Below are 9,582 nucleotides of genomic sequence, written 5' to 3'. Positions count from 1 at the left end.
AACTCGGTCTTCTTTCTCTAATATTAATTCAATATACAAAACAAATGTTGAAGTCAATTGTACTTCCTTTGTCTTAAATTGACGGTCATATTTTAGTTTTTGATGATCTAATTAATTTAATTTCATCTAATGTCATATACTATTCGTGGTTTTTAAAAACTATAAAATGCATTTTTAATATAGATAAAAACATATTTTTAATAATTTTGATACATATAAATATTTTATAATTTCCATTCGAAAATTAGCCAATTTATCAAAATAAGACACTAAGGGCCTATGTGGCCAACATCATATAAGTCAGTTATTGACTGTTTGTCTATCTAATTTATAAGTTGATTAGTTAAATGTTATTAACGATGTACTTTTTTTTCAATTTTTTTTAATTTTTTGCCTTTTTATTAACTTTAATTTAAAAAAATATATTTTTAAATGTTAATCTAATCTAAGATTCATGAAATAATATGATTATATTTAAAAAAAAAATTGATTTACTTAAATAAAAAAATTTCTAACTTACAAGTGAAATTATCCAAACACTTATATAACTTATAAATATTTATATACTTATCACTTATAAGTCACTTGTTCATTTTAAGTGATAAGTTATTTATTTTAAAATTTCTCAACGGACACTAAATTGGAAAGAAGTCTGTAGTTATTTTCTTCTTTATTATTAGTTGACTAAAAGTATTAATTTAAACTACAAAATTTTCATCTTGAATATTCTACTTTAATTTTATTTTAAAATTGCTTAACTTTTAATAAAGAGAAGTAGAGTATTGTTATTATCTTATTACCTAAACTAGTAAATAACTAAAAGAAAGACACTATTAAAAGTAAGTACATAAAAAAAAGAAGCAATTTGCCAAAGTCTTCGTTGACATGCAGTTATTAAATATGAAATGGCTCCTAATATGTGGTAGAGAGTATATACTAACACTTTGAATTAAAATATAAATTGATACATATATGAATATGATCTCCAGATGCGGTAACATTTTGATCGTAGAAGTGGACTATGAGGATCTAAGAGTATTATTATCATATATTTTTTCTATAGTTAAATTCACCTAAGAGTATTGATAATCACGAATCATCTGGGGCCTTTTTCTTGTTGAGCCCGGACTCAAGCTCCGTTTGGAAAGAAATGACGGCGACGTGCAGTTTAACTTTAACTGTAGGGTGGGAACCTACAAAACAGAACCGGAGGGGGGTGACGTCCCCGCGGCACCTTCGGCGTGAAAATGAGAACGGGATTTAAGGAAAAAAGGGGCAAAACGAGAATTATGTAAGTATTTTTATGGTGTGTACGTGTGTGTATGTAAGTAAATGTGAGAGAGATTGTATCCTGTAACGAAAAAGATCGAGAGGGGCCCGAAAGCCCTCTATAGTGAATCCTTTCTTTATCTTTTTATCATATGAAAAAATTACTTCATCTTAGGCGGATAGCGGGATCTCCCTCCAAGCCGTACATACGACTTTCATCGAATACGGCTTTCCGCAGAATTCTATATGTATCTATGAAATCGAATGAAAACTTCATTCTCGATTCTATGAGAATTTTTATGACGAAAAGATTGTGGCACCGCCCGAGGTATTTCTGCTTTCTTGATTGCCTCTACATCGGGCAACGGATATGTAATAGAAAACTCGAAACTTCTTTTCTTAATCTCTAAACATTCCTTCTGTCATGCCTTTTATAGGCCTCCTACTAGGGTTTAGGGGTTTGTACCTTTTAATCTGGACCGTAGATGTGCCTTTTGGACTGTAAGGCATGTGAACGCCTAGGATGATTCAGGGTAGTATCGAATCCGGACCGTAGGAACGTTCTTGATCCGGGGTACCTGAACGGTGGTGATGCTGCCACGCGTCCTGGGCCCTTTTAGGTTATAGCTGAGTACTTCCTGGGCTCTTGTTATTGGGCTCTGGGCCGTTGTTATTGGGCCTGTATTATTATAGGCTATCAAGTATTATTAATTTGATCGTCCTTATCATTATTGTTTTTGGTCGAGAAATAATCATAGGTTATTATCATCAATTCATAGAGTTGGGTTCAGTGGAGACCAATATTATTTGGAGACCCTGGAGACCTGTATAATTGTCCTTAGATTTTGTAAGATTGTATGGTTAGAGATGAATGCAAATTGAGAGACAGATTAATACTAATAAACCTAAATATAATGTAACATGTATATAAATATTATATGAAAAATATATTAAAAAAATTGAGTGCTGAAGTTTATAAATAGAGTGTAGTAGTTTAAATTATAAAGTGTAGTACATTTAAATCTAAATAAAAAAAATAATGTAACAAGATTATAATCTTACATGAAAATTTTATTTAAAAAAATAGAGTGCAGAACATATCATACAACCTTATAAATAGAGTGTAGTACTTCAAATTATAAAATTTGGTACTTTTAAATCTAAATAAAAAAAATTAATGCAACATGCAGAATAAAATATTATGTGAAAAAATATATTAAAAAAATGCAGAACATATTGTAGAATTTTATAAATAGAATGTAGTACTTTAAATTATAAAATATAATACTTTTAAACCAAAATAAAAAAATATAATGTAACTCGCAGAGTAAAATATTATGTGAAAAAATATATTCAAAAAATGAAAGGCAAAACATATTATAGAATTTTATAAATAGAGTGTAGTACTTAAAATTATAAAGTGTAGTACTTTTAAACCTAAATAAAAAATATAATGTAACTTGCAGAATAAAATATTATGTGAAAAAATATATTAAAAAAAATGAAAGGTAGAACATATAATAGAATTTTATAAAGAGAGTGTAGTACATGAAATTATAAAGTGTAGTAATTTTAAATCTAAATAAAAAATATAATGCAACTTGCAGCATCAAAAATTATGTGAAAAATATATTAGAAACAATAGAGTGCATACATATTGTAGATTTTTTATAAAAAAAAATGTGGTACTTTAAAATTTAAATAAAAAATATAATTTAACATGCAGAATACATATTATCTAAAAAATATATTCAAAAATAAAGTTGTAGTGCATAACTTAGCCTAATAAAAATTAGAGTGTAATATATTTGATGTGGAGTAAATGACAAAAAAAGTATTTATGTATAAATAAATATTTAGTACATCCTCCTATACATCTAAGCATTGGGTTGTATAATATATTTGCATGAATTATTAAAGCAACTTGTACTAGCAACTACAAACTACAGATTATAAGTTTTCATTTGTTTAATGCTGAATAGAATAGAGTGCATCACACGTGTACTAAATGATCATTATAATTTTTTATTAATTTTTCAAAAACTAATAACATTTATTATACATATTTAAGTAGAGAATAAATTGAGTCACTAATATCTTAAAGAATTTTTTTATAAAAAAATTGTACTTTAATTCTTAATTTTATTTTACATCAAACTAAGTTAGTGAATGAAAGTTATATTAACGTACTACAATATTATTAAAAAAAATTGTGAGCAATTTCGATTTTAATTTTCTAGTTTTTCATTTAATTAATAATATAATAATGTAAACTAAGTAATAAAAATAACAGAATTTATATTAGAAACATCAATAAATTTATATTAGAAAATAGAACACAACAAAAGAAAATTTCAATTATTTTTAAATTCAAATAAAATTTATTCATCCAAATTTCTATCTTATAGGAAATGTGATAAAACGATTAATACATGTGAACTATATTAACAACTTTATATAAGTTATGAATGGCCTGACGTATATAACTGTTTTTATAATACTTATACTTATAATACAGCATGACTAAACTACCCCTTAAATAAAAGAAATCAAAACAATAATAACCATAGGATAAAAAAAATAGATGGTCAGAATTAGGTGTCCTAATCTCCAACTAAAATCAGGTCTTCACTGAACTTCTCTCAATTTGTATTGTAAATCTTAATTTTAGTCTTTCACCGAAAAAATTGTTGTTTGATCGCCTTGTTTTTTTGGATAATCCTTTTAACAAATCCATTATCTTTGTTTTGATTTCGTTACATTGTCATCTTTGTCAGTGATTAGGCTCTGATTTTATGATTATTAATAGGTTTATCCAAAATCTTAAAATTTACATAACATACTTAGAAAATGTTTTATACATTTTAACTTCTTTTTTTGAGAAAATTATACATTTTAACTTATTCAATTATATGATTGAGCAAATCAGACATGTATCAATACAAATATTAATACTATCAAATATTTAAATTAAAAAATAGGAGATGAGGGGACTCGAACTCAAAATCACTATCTAAACATTTTAATTTTTTTTCAGCAAATTATACATTTTAACTTCTTTTTTTGAGAAAATTATACATTTTAATTTCTTTTTTTTAATAAAAGTTTGATATTTGAAATTTAATACAAATTTTTTTTTTAAAAATAAATGATGAAAGCCATGAGTTTGTTTAATAATAGGAGGAACCATGTGTGTTTTTTATTTACCTTAAAATACGTGTCAAAAATTGAAAAAAAGTAGCAAGGATAACTAAGATAACAAAATAATATCTAATAAGAATAATTGTTGGGTATTACAAATATAAAATATGCTGCTCCTTATGTTGTTTGTATATATGATGCCTTGACTTACATGTGTTTTCACCGATAGTTAGAAATATTATTTTTATTTTTTTTATGAATTAAAATAGTATTATCTATTTTTATTCACAGAAGGAAAGTTTTTACAAATAATATGTATATATAAGAGAGAAAATATTTTATATACACGAGATGTTTTACGCAATAAGAGTTTCGTGTCAAAAAATAAATTACGCTATTTTATGAAACAATACTAAATATTGTATTTTATATAATATTTTTATTCATTATTATACATCTTTAATTAAATTATATCAACACAATATTTATGAACAATGTCGATAATAATTTTCGGAACCTTAATATTTATTTATTCTTTGTTGCTATTGGCAGTTTTATATCCATTTCTTTAACATTATTGGCTCAATCCACGAAATCTCGATTTGGATTCCACCTAATTATTAAAAAACAAGTGGTTGAAAAAAATAAGAGCCAATTTTATTGGTAGAGAAGTGGTGGTTATTTAAAATTCAGAGTCCCTTAATCAATGACAAAAAGCCTTAATCCAACTAAAGATTGTCTATAAATCCCCCACTTAATTACTCTAAAAGCTGTAATTAGTGCTAAAAAGCAACACCTCGTTACATAAAATCACATCAACCTTTTTTTACCTCATATCAGTGTAGAGTTAAACGAGAACTACAGTTAATTAATTAAATAATATACTCTTTGTAATAGTTTCGTTTGACTTTTGTGTCTAGATATTGTATAGTTAAAATAATAATTTTTAATTTTTTCTTTCTGAATAAAATTTATAACATAAACTTTTATTTATAAAAAAAATTAAAAATTATAATTTTTACTATGCGGTTAATTCATATTAAAATGCGTGCAGAAAAATCAAATGACGGTTAAAATAAAACAAAAGTAGTAGGTAAATATCTTCCATCAGTCGTTTCAGAAGTAGTCTTGTCATCAGAACTCCCATCACTTTTTTAGAATATGTTTTTAATCATTTTTCCTAAATGACGTGATATGATATTTATCGCGTGAGTACAAGCGTGTTCACCTTAAATCACATCTCATTTTAATAAAAACTATCAAATATATATTTGTCAGCTTTGTCACAGTTGTGTATCAAGACACTATTATATTTAATTTAAAGAATATTCAATTATATATTTTATTCAATTCAATAAAATGATAGTCACCAAATTGGCAGGTTGTACACTGTACACGTTAAGAGCTTTGGCCCATGCGTATTTTCCGAAAATTCCGATTTAATCCATTAATTTACAGACAAGTTCTAATAAGTTTTACTATAAATTTGAATTTTAAAATTTGATTAATCGTTATTTAATTTTAGATTATCGATATTGATTGCCGAATTTTATAAATTAAGAATCATTTAACTTTTTAAAGTTTTATAATATTAGAGTCCCCGAAACTCGTTCAGCCGTAAACTCAACGGCAAGTACTGCCTGTGATATGTGAACTTAGACACGAGTTACTGAAGGTTGAAGACACTCAGGCAAACCTTTGTACATATTTAGGAACAAAGCTGAGCTCAGTTTTAAGTACTTCAGGCCTTCTAAGATCAGTTCCAAAGTAGCAAATGCTGCTTTCAAACTTCAGCTTCCTACTTCACTTCCGGCCGGACAGTGCCTCTACACTTCCGGCCGGACAGAACTCCGATGACATTTATAACATTCAAACCCATGACCGAATGAGTATCGAACCCAGCAACCGAACCCGGGCAGTGCCTGACGCTCAAAAACTTAAATTTCCAGATTAATCTAACAGGAAAAGATAGGAGATACTATCTCGTGTAAATAATTTGCTTTATGTATATTGAGTGTGTCAGCCAATTTAAATAGGCCAGGAGAAGTACAGATAGAATTTTACAGATTACAATTAAATCTAGTATTGCTATATCTGATCCTACAGACGTGAGTAGTATTTATCTGATAAGAAGATTTGTGTTACAACAACTTGGATATACATATAATAGCTACAATACGGGCCAGTAGTTTAGATCTAATCTTTGTTAATGTAGTCTGCGGATATTCAACTGTTACGCCCCCTCAAGATGGAGGCTCCATTGGTGACTCCAAGCTTGGATCGTATGAAAGTAAAACCTTGACGAGGAAGAGGCTTAATAAGAATGTCAGCCCATTGATCTTTTGTATTCACATGATTCACTTTAAGAGTTCCATCTGCTACCCGTTCACGAACAAAATGATAATCCAGTGAAATATGTTTCATGCGGCAATGAAAAACTGGATTGGAGCTTAAGTACGTAGCTCCTGTATTATCGCAATAGATGGTAGGAGGAGATTTGAGGGAAACATTTAATTCCTTGAGTAAGTTTCTGATCCATAAGATTTCAGAAGCAGCATTTGCAATGGCTTTATATTCAGCCTCTGATGATGAACGTGAAACAGACTTCTGTTTAGATGACTTCCAAGAGATTGGACTGGCTCCTAAATAAAGTATATAGCCAGTAGTAGACCTTCCAGTGTCCCGTTCTCCCCCCCAATCAGAATCACTAAAAGCACTTAAATTAAGACTGGAGTTTTTATGCAGGTAAAGACCATAGTGAATGGTACCTTTTAGATAGCGAAGCACACGTTTCAGAGCACTCCAGTGCGTTTCAGTTGGAGCATGCATGAATTGTGATAATCTGTTGACAGCATAGCTAACATCTGGACGTGTTATTGAAAGGTATTGTAGTCCACCTACAAGCTGACGATATGGTGTTGGGTCGACAGATGCGGTACCATCACAATGAACAAGAGTGGCAGAAGAACACATGGGCGTTGTGGTTTCTTTTGCACCGACCATTTGGTGTTGAGAGAGAAGATCAGATATATGTCTGGCCTGAGATAAAAATATGCCATCATTTGTGGAAATGACTTCAACTCCGAGAAAGTTGTTGAGAGTTCCAAGATCTTTCAGAGAGAATTTTTTATCCAGCTGCTGAATAAAGTTGTTAATGAATGATGAATTGTTCCCCGTAATCACAATATCATCCACATACACAAGGAGAAAAATTGTTGCACCATTCAAGGAGTATGTAAAGAGAGATGCATCAGCTATGGAATTCCGGAAGCCAATTTCGAGCAAGAAACTCCTGAGTTCTTTGTACCAAGCACGAGATGCTCCAGCTCATCTAAAACCTTAAGGTGTTAGAGGAAGGCCCCAATAGGATCATATATTTAACACTCCCCCTCACTCGAAAGCCCATTTATGGGTCGAAGGGTGGAACACCGGCGCCCATCTTTGGAGCATTAATTGCCTTTAGTGTCCACAATAAATTGTGAGAATGTTGGGGGTGGCTGGGAATCGAACCTTAATTCTCCCGCCAGCCTAAGCTCTGATACCATAACAGGAAAAGATAGGAGATACTATCTCATGTAAATAATTTGCTTTATGTATATTGAGTGTGTCAGCCAATTTAAATAGGCCAGGAGAAGTACAAATAGAATTTTACAGATTACAATTAAATCTAGTATTGCTATATCTGATCCTACAGACGTGGGTAGTATTTATCTGATAAGAAAATTTGCGTTACAACAACTTGGATATACATCTAATAGCTACAATGCGGGCCAGTAGTTTAGACCTAGTCTTTGTTAATGTAGTATGCGGATATTCAACTGTTACGCCCCCTCAAGATGGAGGCTCCATTGGTGACTCCAAGCTTGGATCGTATGAAAGTAAAACCTTGACGAGGAAGAGGCTTAGTAAGAATGTCAGCCCATTGATCTTTTGTATTCATATGATTCACTTTAAGAGTTCCATCTGCTACCCGTTCACGAACAAAATGATAATCCAGTGAAATATGTTTCATGCGGGAATGAAAAACTGGATTGGAGCTTAAGTACGTAGCTCCTGTATTATTGCAATAGATGGTAGGAGGAGATTTGAGGGAAACATTTAATTCCTTGAGTAAGTTTCTGATCCATAAGATTTCAGACGCAGCATTTGCAATGACTTTATATTCAGCCTCTGATGATGAACGAGATACAGACTTCTGTTTAGATGACTTCCAATAGATTGGATTGGCTCCTAAATAAAGTATATAGCCAGTAGTAGACCTTCCAGTGTCCCGTTCTCCCCCCCAATCGGAATCACTAAAAGCACTTAAATTAAGACTGGAGTTTTTATGCAGGTAAAGACCATAGTGAATGGTACCTTTTAGATAGAAGCACACGTTTCAGAGCACTCCAGTGCGTTTCAGTTGGAGCATGCATGAATTGTGATAATCTGTTGACAGCATAGCTGACATCTGGACGTGTGATTGAAAGGTATTGTAGTCCACCTACAAGCTGACGATATGGTGCTGGGTCGACAGATGCAGTACCATCACAATGAACAAGAGTGGCAGAAGAACACATGGGCGTTGTGGTTTCTTTTGCACCGACCATTTGGTGTTGAGAGAGAAGATCAGATATATGTCTGGCCTGAGATAAAAATATGCCATCATTTGTGGAAATGACTTCAACTCCGAGAAAGTTGTTGAGAGTTCCAAGATCTTTCAGAGAGAATTTTTTATCCAGCTGCTGAATAAAGTTGTTAATGAATGATGAATTGTTCCCCGTAATCACAATATCATCCACATACACAAGGAGAAAAATTGTTGTACCATTCAAGGAGTATATAAAGAGAGATGCATCAACTATGGAATTCCGGAAGCCAATTTCGACCAAGAAACTCCCGAGTTCTTTGTACCAAACACGAGATGCTCCAGCTCATCTAAAATCTTAAAGTGTTAGAGGAAGACCCCAATAGGATCATATATTTAACACTCCCCCTCACTCGAAAGCCCATTTATGGGTCGAATAGTGGAACACCGGTGCCCATCTTTGGAGCATTAATTGTCTTTAGTGTCCACAATAAATTGTGAGAATGTTGGAGGTGGCTGAGAATCGAACCTTAGTTCTCCCGCCAGCCTAATCTCTGATACCATAACAGGAAAAGATAGGAGATACTATCTCATGTAAATAATTT

This window comes from Apium graveolens, chromosome 1 (genome assembly GCF_009905375.1).
Source record: "Apium graveolens cultivar Ventura chromosome 1, ASM990537v1, whole genome shotgun sequence".
Lineage (NCBI taxonomy): Eukaryota > Viridiplantae > Streptophyta > Magnoliopsida > Apiales > Apiaceae > Apium > Apium graveolens.
This window is presented reverse-complemented; position numbering follows the sequence as displayed.